This window comes from Hesperophylax consimilis, chromosome 12 (assembly GCF_061612785.1).
Source record: "Hesperophylax consimilis isolate HC1 chromosome 12, BYU_Hcon_1.0, whole genome shotgun sequence".
Classification (NCBI taxonomy): Eukaryota; Metazoa; Arthropoda; class Insecta; order Trichoptera; family Limnephilidae; genus Hesperophylax; species Hesperophylax consimilis.
The window spans coordinates 25,472,691-25,487,930 of record NC_142847.1 but is presented as its reverse complement, the minus strand read 5'-3'; the positions used below and the strand labels follow the sequence as shown (position 1 = coordinate 25,487,930).

General features: G+C 34.5%; 1 long non-coding RNA gene across 1 annotated transcript in view; it reads right to left on the bottom strand.

Annotated features, from left to right (window-relative positions):
• The window catches only part of LOC149419378 (uncharacterized), a 165,725-nt gene that overhangs the window by 37,337 nt on the left and 113,148 nt on the right, over positions 1-15,240 (bottom strand). The window lies entirely within an intron of this gene.

Sequence of the window (15,240 nt, the reverse complement as noted above, 5' to 3'; positions counted from 1 at the left end):
AACGCAGCCGCATGAACACGTGTTCCCATATATTGATAAAATGCTAATAGTTTATTAGGAAATGGCCTGCTGTCACCTTTTTAACAGCATTTTAATAAATCAGCAATACTCATTTTTCAACGTGCGTATAAATTATCATATTTCTAGTGTAACATGACACAATGACCTGAAGGCGTTTTACACCACTTGTTATTTACTTAATAAAAAAGTGGGTTTTTAAATTAATTTTAATGTTTCCAAAATAAGTTCTTGGCCTAAAACTATGCCTGTGTTGTAGACTACGAAAATTCAATTACCTAATGTTGCTATGTAACACGCAAGCGTTGTAAAGTCACATAGACGTACCTTATGTAAAGATGTAAACAACATCAAACGTAAATAAAAATTATCACCTTGCACGATTGAAATAAATTAACTTATGGCGAAATAACGGGGATTGCTCGACGCTCACATTTTAATTATTTCTGATGAACGTATTACTAAAATCTCGAATGTTTCTAAAAACATCCCTATGGATGTAAGTTATTTATATTTAAGATTAATAAAAACAGAACCCTACCATTAAAATATTTTTTGTGGCTGTCAGGTTGCGTGGGGTTAGAGTAGGGGCTGTAGAAAGAGAATTATTAAAGCGGGCCTTGAAGAGGTCAGAAATACATGAAGGAAGAAAAACAATTGGTTCCGAAAATGAAGATATTTCCAAGCTTCAGAGCCAATGATGGAAATCACTTTACCAACTGAAAATAGTGGTGTAAACCTTAAAATTCTTGACCGAAAGGGGTATACGAATTTCACGATGCCAGAGCACAATATTCAAGAGCTTTTGCTACATTTTACAAATGATTGTGTCGAAGCTCACATAAATGTATTCATTCGGCTCCTCATTATACTTATTTGTATGTGACTACAAATTATAGAAATATCATTACGACACATACGTCTCAGGGATCTCATTTTTAAATACATCATTGTGAATTTAGATTTCGTGTTTCGAACGATTGAATAAATAAATAAATTAATTAAATTAACCCACTTCCCGAAATCCGTTCGCGCGAATCCAAACGCGCATTTCTTCAAAATTATAATGATATTATAAAATGTATAGCAGTTAATAAACGAAATTAATCTCGGTACAATCTAATTGGGATTGGGAAGTGATGGCACGGTTCACTCATTAAAGTCAGACACTGGGGAGGAATGTGTAATCCTCATTCGAACCATTTTTTTTAAATTTTAAAAAGCATTTTATAAGTACACAGCGCTCTGGGAGGAAGGTTCTTCAGTCAAACAAAACATTTTTTAAATACATCTATTGATAAAAATAGATGTAGGTATTATGGTAGAAATACTTGATTGGGTTGATATTTTAATGTATCTTGTGTACTTGTACAAGTTTGTAGTAGTTCTGCGGTCACATTGTATTATGCGATCACATTGTAATAGTTCTGATACATGTTCCATCAGAACTAATACAATGTGATCGCAACCATAAACCACCATCGCTTCATTCACATAAACCACTTTTCGAAATTGTCACAGTTATATTCTTGTCTTCTTCTTCTAATCCATGTGGTTACAAAGTGGTGATGGTAGGAACTTTTGATAAAATGCATCAAGGTAAGAACTTAGCACAATATCATTTCAAATCTAGAAACCACTCTATAAGCAATTTCCCAGGGAAGTATTCAATTTCGGGGGAAAAAATGGAGAAAAGAGAATTAATGAAAATGAGAGTGTTTCGTGCCAAATATGATGTTCCCTGGAATGTTTCCGTGATCAAAAGCATTACGACAATAACAAAATCTCCATAATTGTTATCTAATACAACGGAACATTGAAAACCTTTGTTTCCAGAAGGAATTGCTGCATTATTTTAAAACTTTCAGTTTACTTTATCAACATTTCAAGTGATAAAGTTAATAAAAAAATATGTATTATAAAAATACATTTTAATTACTCTCCTTTCAAGGATGTAGTTTCAAAAATTTAATTTTAATAAAATTCATGTTTAATGCCGATAATAATTATTTTTTTGGTTTGTTTTCTATTTCATGTTTCATTGAGAATTATTGTTCAACGTTGATCAAATTAAGTGATTTATGCAAATAAACTTTTTTAATTATGTTCGTATGATGAAATTTAGTGATTAATACAGATAAAACTTTTTAATTATGTTCAACCACAAACTAAATAATTTTAATACTAGTGTTGCCCGGGCTTAACGCAGTGTTTTTAATAGACAGAAATATACATCTTATTTTAAAAGTAAAATTAAGCAAAATTTCACTAACCAGTATAAAAAATTTGCTTTACTATTTTAAATTTCGTGTCCTTCCTCCTCTTAATCATAACTATATCGTAATTTAAAAAAAAAAATCGATATAATAAATCGATATATTTATTTGTTTATTACTGTATTACAGACGTAATACAGTTGAAATAACGCAGAAATTTAATACTTAAGTACATAAAATAAATATCATTTGATCATTGTACACAATCAATCGATCAACTAAATTTTTCACATCCAGAGTCTTAACTCTGCTTGGTCTATAATGGTTTAAATTTCGCCAAATGAAACAGTTCTATTTGAAGTCATAAAATTTATTAAATCGAACTTAAATTGGATTATTGTTGAGATAAATATATCTAAATATATCTCAGTGTAAATGTTTAATGAATTAATGATTTAATGATAATGAATTAATGATTTTAAACAAACACAAATCGAAAATAACTCTTCGTTCTGATAATTTTTCATTATTTTTTATACTGTTTTTTCAGATAAGTATATGTATATAAATAAAAATGTTAATACATCATTGAAGAAGAAGATAATACTAAAAAAATTAAACTAAATACGAGATCGACAAATATGACGTTTAATAAATAGGTCCCAATGATCAATTTCCATTAAGGTGTGTAAGATATCTAAGCTATCTCAGTTATTTTCATTAAGGTGTGTAAGATATCTCAGTTATTTTCATTAAGGTGTGTTAGATATCTCAGTTATTTTCATTAAGGTGGGTAAGATATCTCTGTTATTTTCATTAAGGTGTGTAAGATATCTAAGATATCTTAGTTATTTTCATTGAGGCGTTTTTTTGGTTATTTATGTTTTTTTCTGTATCTAACTTCACTGGTTAATGCAATATGTACAATGTAACTATTTATATAAAATTGTAAAGTTCTTGTTTCTCCAATACACTAAAATATAAAATTAAATCAAGTCAATATCCTGGGTTTGATTCCTATATGTGACCGTTATCTTGTTATTTTTCTGTGTCTTGTTCTGTTTCATGTATCGTTTAGATTTGTTAGTATTATATTCTTCTTCAATTATATATTACATTCATGGGTATAACTTTCAAAATAAGTTCAAAAAAGTCGTTTCTGTTCAAAATGTTAATGTTCGTTTGTTAATGCGTGTGTATCTACATTGTGTAGATGTCCCCTGTGAATTGTAAAAATAAACTCTTTTTAAAAAAATTGCGCCATCTGTTGTACGTAAAAGCAAGACGCGCTATTTATTTCTAGCTCCACAGACAGACTGAGTCACAGTAATGCGTGGTGGGGTACAGCTATTAAATAAATAAATATCTAGATTCCAAATATTGTTATTTTCGTATTGTAATCCCACGCTTCTTTGTAAATATATTACAACATATTCCGATATTTAAATCGATCATTTAAATAAGGTCAACTTCGAAAATAAACAAACAACAAACCATAATAAATTAAGGGTGTGACACATTCACGTTCATAATTTATTTTAAATCCCATATTTACATCAATTCATCAGTTAGCATTCATTAAAAGTTAGGCATGTATAAAGGTGTGTTTCAATGGAATCGTGTTTTTAAACATTAACTACGAAAACTTTAATTTATTCACATTTCTAGGAAGGATTTCATATTCCGTGCAAACTGGCAGCACGGAAAATTTTGTTCACTTTTCAATTTGGTCGAAAAAATGGTATATTTTATACCATTGATATTAAAATAAGAAATACATTTTTTGAGGTACGAGGCAAACTTGTATCCTCGTTTATATGATTAAAATATATTATTTATATGTTTTTTTATTACATAATATTTTTATATACGAACATCGAACTTATTCGCTAACCCACTTACTAATAAACGTGTTTAAAATTTTACACAACTGACTTATCATTGACAACGCGGGCAAAACCCAACATATTTTTTTTTAAATGTAAATATGTTAGTTGTAAGTCTTTTCATATGTTCATATGTTCTTCTTTCATATGTCATTAAGACAGTACCTATAGCATTAGTCGTAAGTCACTAGATATGATTTACTAGTTTTAAGTCAGTAGTTATGAGCCTTAATCTTAAGTCACTAGTTTTAAGTCAGTAATTATGAGCCTTAGTCGTAAGTCACTAGATATAATTTACTAGTTTGAAGTCAGTAGTTATGAGCCTTAGTCGTAAGTCACTAAATATAATTTACTAGTTTGAAATCAGTAGTTATGAGCACTAGTCGTAAGTCACTAGATATAATTTACTAGTTTGAAGTCAGTAGTTATGAGCCTTAGTCGTAAGTCACTAGAAATAAGACTTAGATGTAATTCAGTAGTTATTATGAATCCTAGTCATAAGCCAGCTGTGTTTATTAATTAATAAATATATTTGTACGGTGCCTTCAAGTGATTTTTCATGAAAACGGCGCTACATAGACTAGCCAAATATTATTATTATTATTAACTGATTTACAACAACCATTTACCATACATTTATGGTTGTGTAGGGTAAATTATATGGAGTTTACATCTCCCGAAAATAATAACAACATTACTTTTACCTACATCCATGTGAGACTGGTATCACTGTAAGCCTGCGCGCGATACTTCGCGCGGCAAATATTTCATTCTCTCTCCACTAGTCTAGCCGCCTGTTTAGCCCTAAATCTCCTCTAAGGCACACGATCTGTTTTGTTCATAAAATTATTGTAACGTGAGATTTTTTTAAATAAAAACTAAATTGAAAATATCCGAAGTAGTAACGCAACCTTGGATTGTGCGGATTGGAAAACCACAGAATCATTTAGCCAACAACCCATTTAAATTGGCGATAATCACAATCCTCCAAATTTGTTTATTTGTAAGGCCTTTGGTCGTAAACCATTAGTAGAAAAATATATGGTAATCTTAACTTAAATGTATAATTACGGGTAAGTATATAATTAGGGTTCAATACCACGGTAGTACCTAGATCTATTATTTATTAAATTGATAACTATTTAGTTGCGCGTGAGGTTTAAAATTGAATAGCCTTAAATGTGTACCCTTCACCCCCCTTTGCCCCTTGTCCCCTTTCCTTGATCCGGGCCCAGAGACAAGGAGTATTGTTCAGTGTGTTATCGTTGCATCTTACCCGCAAACATTTCGTGTCATATTGAAACCCGCATATGTTGAACTCGGCCGTGACTATTTTGGAGCACACATCGTCCAGTGAAACGTTTTTACCCGCCGCAGTGAATTTCACTGTCTTGTTTTGTTTTGTGTTAAGTGTTAATGTTAATTGTATGCAAACTGATAAGAGAACAGAACCAGCGGCTTAAGGAGAACGAGACCGGGGTAAGTCTTTTGGCCTTTCCTACTCATTTTCCTCTTGCAAAACACTAAGGCAATTCAATTCGTTTTTATTTGTCTTAGTCTATATCGCATCCGCATTACCGCAACCCCCCGCACAATTGCGTACGAAAGAGTTCCGCACAACCATCAAATTGGTCCAATTTCGAACCGGGTTATATTGTATTACTTTCGTTCGCAATTGCAATCTATAATCATTATTTGTACCAAAATCATGGCATTTGCATTATAAATGGGTTAAAATTTAGTCCGTCAAATAGTTATATTAAAAACGAATTACATTTAATTCCTCGTGGCAAATTATAGGTTGACAATAATTTAATCGTGTATGTAGGTACCTGGTTTAACGCAAGGAATCGTATTGTGTAAGTAGGTACTTGTATTCAATACTGAATTCTAATAATACGAGTACATACTTCGCTAGCGTTAAGTACGTAGGTATGTATTAACGACCGCTAACAATAGATAGTAAACAGAATAATAATATTCAGTTGTTATTGAGTTTAATTTGGAAACACATATCAGAAGAATTGTTTACTTTGATCAATTACGCTAGCGTTAATTCAATTATAGCGTTATTTAAATTATAATTAATTATTTGGGTTAATTATTTATTGCTAAATACATAATGGCCACTAAAGAAAAAAAGTTGAGATTACTGACGGCTCAGCGAGATGCGTTAGATGCACGTCTTACTAAGTTATTTGAACTATCAAATAAAATTTCCGACTTGAGTATTCTAGAGGAGTTTCTTTCGTTAGTTGAAACTCTAGACTTGACTAGAAGTAAGTATGAGGACATATCTCAACAAATAAATATATTAAATTTGGAAATCGATTCAAACTTTGAACCTGATTTTGAAAGATGGTTCAAGTTCGACGATATGTACGGACATATCAAAAGAAAAATATCATTAAATCGGGAAAACACTTCGCGGGTGGTTAGTGAACAGAAAAAATGTAGTGTAAAACTCCCACCGATTGAATTGGCATATTTCGATGGGGAAATAAAAAATTGGCCCATATTTTATTCAAGTTTTATTAACACCGTACACAATAACGATACACTTTCGAATTCAGAAAAGTTATATTATTTGTTGGGAAAAATCAGTAACCGTGTTAAATCAACGTTCGCCGGGATCATTTTGTCGCCGGAAAATTACGAAATTATTTTTAACTCGTTGATCGATAAATATAACGACAAAAGAGTAATATCTTCTGCATACATCGATCAAATTTTGGATTTTAAATCCTTTGCTGTTGCAAATATTAATAATCTGGAATCCTTTATTGATCATTTTGCGTCAGCTGTGGCAGCCGTTAAAAATGTAAATTTAGATAATTTGTGTGACTTTATTTTCTTACACATTGCATTGAAAAAACTTGATATGGACTCGGTGAAAGGATTCGAAACATACAATCGGGAAAATGAATTCCCCTCGTTTGAAGATTTGGTGAAATTTGTGCGTGAACAAATTAAGATCTTGCAAAGAACCGGTTCTTCAAGAAAATCGGTGGAAAATAAAAGTGAAACGTCAAAACGGTCACAAAAATCGACGCATGCCTATATGAGCGCTGGTAGTGAGGAAAATCGTCAGCCTATTAAATGTTTACTTTGCAATAATTTATCGCATGGAAATTTGTTTAAATGTTCAGAATTTAAAAAATTGACTGTAAGGGAACGGTTCAATTTTATCAAAAGAAAGGGATTCTGTTTTAGATGCCTTAGTGATAGACATAAGGCTAGGGCTTGCAATTCAAATCAAAATTGTCATAAGTGTAATGACAAGTTTCATCATACAATGTTACATTTTGAAGAACAGGGTGCATCACACAAGGGGCAGTCAGACTCTCAAAATGCCCAAAGAATTGAAAACCAGAAAGCTGATCAATCGAATGATCCAAAACCGGGCTGCTCCAATTCTGATGTAGCTTTGTGTACTTTTTCAACTGTTCGATCTCATAATCTAAAGACTCATTGTACTGTATTGCTGGCTACCGCACGAGTGGGAATAATAGACGCACAGGGAAATGAACATCTCGTTAGGTGTTTATTGGACAGCGCATCTCAGAGCAATTTTATTACTCGGGATTGTTGTAGAAAATTAGGATTTTTTGAATATCAACGCCCGTCTTGTTCCACCGTTAAGGGTATTGGAGGATCGTCTAAGCCCATTACAGGCTCCATACAGACCGAAATTTACTCTCGTTTCAATCGAGCAATAAATTATAACATTACTTCATTGATTGTGAATAAAGTTACAGAGCGCTTACCTACCGCCAAAGTTGATGTACCTTCATTGTCATATTTGAATGACTTACCGTTGGCGGATGAGTCATATGGAGAACCAGGAGAAATTGACATGTTGCTAGGAGCCCAGCTCTTCCCGCATCTCCTGTTGTCAAAAAGGGTTCAAGACCCTTTTCAGAGGCATAATCTGCATGCTTTAGAAACAGTTCTAGGATACGTTATTTTGGGATCAGCACCAACTCGGGTTGAGGATAATGTTAGCGTATCTTGTTGTGCCATGCTAGAAGAACCAGATGATATTTGTCTCAAAAGATTTTGGGAATTAGAAGAGGTAAACGTACCGTCTATTAAAGGTCCTGAAGATCGTGAATGTGAGGAAATATATCAAAGAACAACCACAAGAGATCCTGAAAATGGAAGATATATAGTAACTTTGCCATTTAAAGGGGATGTTTCAACCCTTGGGGATTCATTTGCAATGGCAAAGAAACGTTTTTTATGTCTTGAACGTAAATTGGAAGCCTCTCCAAAATTAAGAGAAGCTTATAATAATATTATCAATGAATATTTAGAGAAGGATTATTTGACTCTCAGCACTTCAAATGAAGGAAATGAGATGCCTTCATACATAATTCCGCACCATGGAGTTGTACGAGAGGATAAAATCACGACCAGTTTGAGAATAGTCCTGGACGCTAGCGCAAAAACAAGCACTTCCGTGTCATTGAATAATATTTTATATAGTGGGGAAAATTTACAGGGAAATTTATTTAATATAATTATGAATTTTCGTGTATTCCCAATAGCTCTTTCAGCTGATATAAGCAAAATGTTTTTGTGTATAGGAGTGAAAGATAGTGATCGGAGATATCAACGAATCTTGTATCGCTTCTCGCCCAGCGAAGATATTAAAACTTATGAGTTTAACCGCGTTTGTTTTGGTCTTACATCCAGCCCATTTCAAGCTTTACGCACTATCAGGCAATTGGCCTCCGATGAAGGAGAAGCTTTTCCTGAGGCTAAGAAAATTATTGAAGAATTTTTATATATGGATGATTTTGTATATAGTATGGAAACTGAAGAGGGTGCAAAGGAAACGTCCTCTCAGTTAATCGCATTATTGAAGACTGGCCAATTTGACCTTGTCAAGTGGACCAGCAATTCGCAAGATGTTCTGGAATCTATTCCAGATTCGCATCGCTTATCAGCGATAAAGGAATTTGATGAAGTAAGCATGCATAAAATATTGGGCTTATACTGGTCACCAAATTCCGATTTATTCTCGTTCGTCACTTCTACACCTAAAACAGGTTGTACAAAACGAAATATATTGTCTTGTGTCGCAAAAATATGGGATATTATGGGCTTCATCGCGCCTGTCGTTTTATATGCCAAGCTTTTAATTAAACAATTGTGGCTACACAAATGCGATTGGGATGATGAGCCTCCCGACGATATTGTAAGGATATGGACGCAATTCTGTGAGGAACTTTCTTCACTGAATAGAATACAAATTCCGCGTCATACTGGCATCACGTCCAGTAGCATCGTAACCATTGTTGGTTTCGCAGATGCCAGCGAAAAGGCATATGGAGGTATAGTGTATTTCCATGTCCAAAATCATGAAGCAATTTCAGTACATGTTGCTTGTGCAAAATCGAAGGTTTCTCCTGTGAAAATTGTTTCTCTCGCACGATTAGAACTTTGCGCTGCATTAATACTTGCAAAATTAATGCATAACGTAATAGAAACCTTAGAAAAACGCTTGAAAATTGAAAATATATACGCATTTACTGATTCCACTGTAGCACTTTGTTGGATTCAGTCTTCTCCGCACCGTTGGGGGACATTCGTGGCTAATAGAGTTGCTAAAATTCAATCTGAATTATCAGCTACCTGTTTTAATCATATCGCAGGCACAGATAATCCCGCTGATTGTCTGTCACGAGGGCTTACCCCCAATCAGATTTTAGATCACCCGCTATGGTTTCATGGCCCACCGTGGATGAAATTTAGGCCTGAACGGTGGCCCATTACCACATTTGATGTCAACATGGTCACAGAACCACCCGAACAGAAGTCTATTTCGTTAGTAATGACTTCTGGTTTAGAAGAATATGATATTCTAACCCTGTCAAAGCGCTTTTCCTCGTGGAATAAATTATTACGATGTTTGGTTTACGTATTTCGTTTTCTTAAGGTGTTGCCATATCGAAAATATATACGTGGGTCAGATTTAGAGTTCGTTGAGCTTAAAATATTGCGCGAAATACAACGAGCGTACTTTCCCGGGGAATTGATAAATCTACAACAAGGAAAGACGTGTAAACCCGTATTTCAACGTTTGAGACCGTTCTTGAATGACGGAATCATAAGGTTGGGAGGTCGTTTAGTTAATTCGGATTTAAATTATGATCAAAAGCACCCAATAGTTCTCCCGCGGAAGGATCACGTTTTAAATTTGTTGGTTGATCATTATCATAAAATTCATTGTCACTCGGGTCCCGCATTATTAATGTCTATTTTGAGGCAAAAATATTGGATACTGTCAGCCCGTAGTTTAATTCGAAATCGAGTACATAAATGCAATTCGTGTTTTCGGCTACGCCCTAAAACAATTGCACCTTTAATGGCGGATCATAGAGATTGTCGTGTCATTCAGTCTATAAAACCATTTACGCATGTGGGTATAGACTTTGCCGGGCCTTTAAGGGTAACCGTATCACGTGGACGTGGAATTCGTTCTCAAAAGGCGTATATTTGCTTATTCGTGTGTTTGACAACAAGAGCTATACACCTTGAATTGGCGTCAAGTTTGAGCACCGAATGTTTTCTGAACGCATTCAAACGATTTCTTTCTAGGCGTGGTCCTGTGTCAAATTTATACTCAGACAACGGAACTAACTTTGTAGGAGCCAAGAGAAAATTGAATGAATTGGACGCATTTTCGTCATCTTCACATTTTGGTGAAGAATTCGCAAGTATTTTGGCCAATAATAGAATAAGCTGGCATTTGAATGCGCCAATAGCACCCCACTTTGGAGGAAATTGGGAATCCAATATTAAAAGTATGAAGACTCATCTTTTTCGGGTAATAGGAGATCAGATTCTATCGTTTGAAGAGGCAACTACAGTACTTGCACAAGTAGAAACCATTCTGAATACGAGGCCATTGTGTAAAACGCTCTCTTCAGACCCCTCCGAGCCCCTTGCGTTAACGCCAGCTCACTTCTTGACGACAACTCCCTTAAAACACCTGCCCGCCATGGAAATCGAGAAGGATAATTTGAACCTTCTATCGCGTCATGATTTACTCGATAAATTAATTCAATCATTCTGGAAGCGATGGAGATTAGATTACTTGCATACTTTGCAAGTACGTCCAAAATGGAATACTCCTGCTAATCCAGTAAAGGTTGGCTTAGTAGTAATAGTGGGAACTGAAAACGCCCCACCATTACATTGGCCGTTAGGTATTATCGATGAAGTTTTCCCCGCAAAAGATGGAGTAATTCGTGTTGCTCGTGTCAGAACAGTGCTGGGATCTTATATTCGCCCAGTAATACGGCTATACCCTTTGCCAACTCAATAGTAGTCTAGTAGCATTAGGTTTAGTCAATGTAGGTTAGGAAATTTAGGATAACTGTAGGTTATGTTAATTTATTTATATGATAAATGCCATGACAATGCGGTTTTAAAAGGGGTGATTTCGCACCCTTTCAAGGCGGGGGGGATAGTTGCGCGTGAGGTTTAAAATTGAATAGCCTTAAATGTGTACCCTTCACCCCCCTTTGCCCCTTGTCCCCTTTCCTTGATCCGGGCCCAGAGACAAGGAGTATTGTTCAGTGTGTTATCGTTGCATCTTACCCGCGAACATTTCGTGTCATATTGAAACCCGCATATGTTGAACTCGGCCGTGACTATTTTGGAGCACACATCGTCCAGTGAAACGTTTTTACCCGCCGCAGTGAATTTCACTGTCTTGTTTTGTTTTGTGTTAAGTGTTAATGTTAATTGTATGCAAACTGATAAGAGAACAGAACCAGCGGCTTAAGGAGAACGAGACCGGGGTAAGTCTTTTGGCCTTTCCTACTCATTTTCCTCTTGCAAAACACTAAGGCAATTCAATTCGTTTTTATTTGTCTTAGTCTATATCGCATCCGCATTACCGCAACCCCCCGCACAATTGCGTACGAAAGAGTTCCGCACAACCACTATTAATTTATCCAAAGTTTTCTTTGCATCCACAAAATCTACTCTAGCAACGTCACTTAGTACAAATGGTTTGTTTGATTGATGCATTTGCTAATTATCTTAATTTTTTGTAAAAGTCAAAATATGAAATAGTCAACAAAGCCTTCGAAAGAAAAAATTAACAAGAAAATGCGTAAGAAATAAAACTTTATAAACATTTAAAAAATATATTATTCAATCAAAAAAAATGTATCAATAAAATTGTTTTTCCAAAATATATCCGTTTCCTAACAGGAACGCATCGGGAAAATATCGGAAGCTATGTCGTATTTTTTCAATTTTTTTAATGTAATTTTCAACGAATTAGTGAATGAAAAATGTAATTTTTTTTCGTGTTTAAATATATTTGGAGTTGGTGAACAGCTATCATTGCTAACATGCATAAAAAAACCACTTGCAATGTTACATAATATTGCTAACAAACTCCGATATAATTTCTGTAATATTCATTCATTCATTCATCAGTTTAGTTTCAAGACTCGAGAATTGCCTATCGCACTGCCTAATACTGCCAGTAATCAATACAAACATGATTCAAATAACTTTTGGAACATACACCATTTAAATTGTTAGTTAACTGTATGAAGAATTATGAAATTAGAAGGACAAAAAGCAATTCTACTTTCAACGCTAATCACTCGTATTTGCTACAAAATACCGAATATTTCATCAGTTTAGTTTCACGGGCTATGAAATGCTTTATTTCTCCTCCCCACTGCATTTAATATTCATACTGGCCTCAATAAAGTATGAATCGGGTCAATTGGCCTCCGAATGTAGCTGACTAAACTAATAACCTGCTCTAACGACACCACGGACGTGTTGATACTGTTCTGATTTCATTGGTAAATTACTACCGTTGTTGGGATGGGGAACAATTGATTTCACGATCAGATTATGAAAATTAACCACCTGACTAACTGACTAACCCAGTGGTCGGCAGACCGCAGCTCTTTGTAAAGCAATTGCCGCTCTTCATACGTCAACTCTAATTTTACCTTCGCTATGAGATGGAGCCGCCGAACGAACTTTGACACGATCGGCATCAGTGCTGCCAACTTAGTGCAATTACAAATATAGTTTATACTGTACAAGAGAATGGTGTCCTTCGAAATGTTAAGATTTTACAATTTCATTTGTAAGACAAGACAGGTTTAAACTTAAGAGTGATTCTGCATAAGTGTCCACAATCTTAAATTAGTGTTACATGCGGAACAAGCAAATGGTTTTCCACCGATTTTTTAAGAATTTTGTCTGAAACTAAAATCGAATAATTTTACTCGGAATTATTTCTTTCAAAATATATCTCGCAGATTAATCTGCAACTGGAATTTAATTTTTGAATTCGGAAGACAAAACTGGCTTTAGCTAACATAGCGAATATGTGTACTAATCCCCAGCATTTATGTACAGCATTCAGAACACGCAAATGGTTTTCCTGCAATTTTTGTAGCATTTTGCAGATGAACCCGCAACAGGATTTTTAATCAATTCAAAGAAATAACTTCTTAATTATTTTTAATGGAAATACCGCGCAACAGTCCTGTCTTAACTGCTCCCAACCTTCTGGAACCAGTTATGGCCAGTTTATGGCATTCCCAATTGGGGTATATTATAAGACTGAAAGTAGCGGGTAGGGGAACGAAATTGGGAGGAGAAATACAGAGAGGTACCTGGCTATTCAAATCTGGTCTCAAAACACGGCTAAAGCTATTTCAAGAAACGTTTTAATTCTTAATGGTACTTTTACTCTACGGCGATACCGAGAGAATCTTCCACTCTGGAACATGACGCAAATATACATTATATTATTTAAAATTATTAAATTGTAAAATAACATAAATCAATCAAATAAAATTTACTTGCGCACGATGTGATTCGAATTTGCGTCCTCCGGATTGCTAGTTGAGAGCTTTACCCCTAGACCGAGGAGGCTGTTTAAACTTCTTTTAACTTAAGAGTGAAGCTGCAGTCCCCAGAATTAATTGAACTACAGTCATACTACATACTACATTACTAAAATTGGAGTACGACAATAGTTTCCTTCGGAATGCATCAGAAGTCCGCAAATAATGTTTTATATTACAACTAACCCTCCCTTCTCTCATTATACGACTGTCTGATATACATTTGTCAACTTGTTTTCTTGACAGCTTGGATCTTCTCGCTTGAAGATCTACTACCTCTAACCCTAACCTATCCTAACCAAAACTCACTTCAACTAACGTACCGTGTAATGTGTATTTACTTAGAAACAAGAAGCTCAATTTTGCAAACAAATTGTTAAAAATCATCCACCTAGCTAACTAAACATTTCACCCAAATAACATCGCAGAGATAGGTTAGGTATATAGGGTAGAATGCCACAAGTCTCTTGATTATTCTCTTCTTACAGAACCTAACGTAACGTTAACTAAATCAACTATAACAATCAATAATAACTTATCAGATCGCAGAAAAATCTGTGATCTATTAATATTATATAAAATAATTCACTCGGTCCTGGATACCCCTGATTTAATAGAGCTAATACGATTTCATTGCCCTGGTCGCGCTAACAATACACTGACTCTACCGTTCTACTATAATAACACACACACATTATCACATTATTACTCACCAATCAGTCGATTACACATTTTGGGAAATGAACATGCTAACATCGGCGACATTTATTTCTTAAAATTAGCGCAATATAAACATGCACTCAAAAATTATTTTTCCATAATGTACGCAATATGGACATGTTGAAATGAAATGATGATATTTCTCATTGTTCTTTTTTTGTTATTTTTGGTTGTGATACACAAAATAATTGTATGTTATTTTCATAGACATATGAATATTAGTAGACCTGCCCTAAGTGATTAAAAGCGTATTATCCCCACTCCCCATACCGGTTCCATTGGAGCCGGCTGGGCTCGCGTATGGCCTCAAGTGAAATTTGAAAACGTGACGTCATCATTCTTGTGCGAACTATGGTCGAGGCATCATCGGTTCATTTTACGAAATAACACGGCAAAATGTTGACTTGTGATATGAAAACTTGTAAAAATAGATGTGAAAAAGAGAATAAACCCAATTGTCGTATTACATTCCATAAGTAAGCATTATTTTACTTT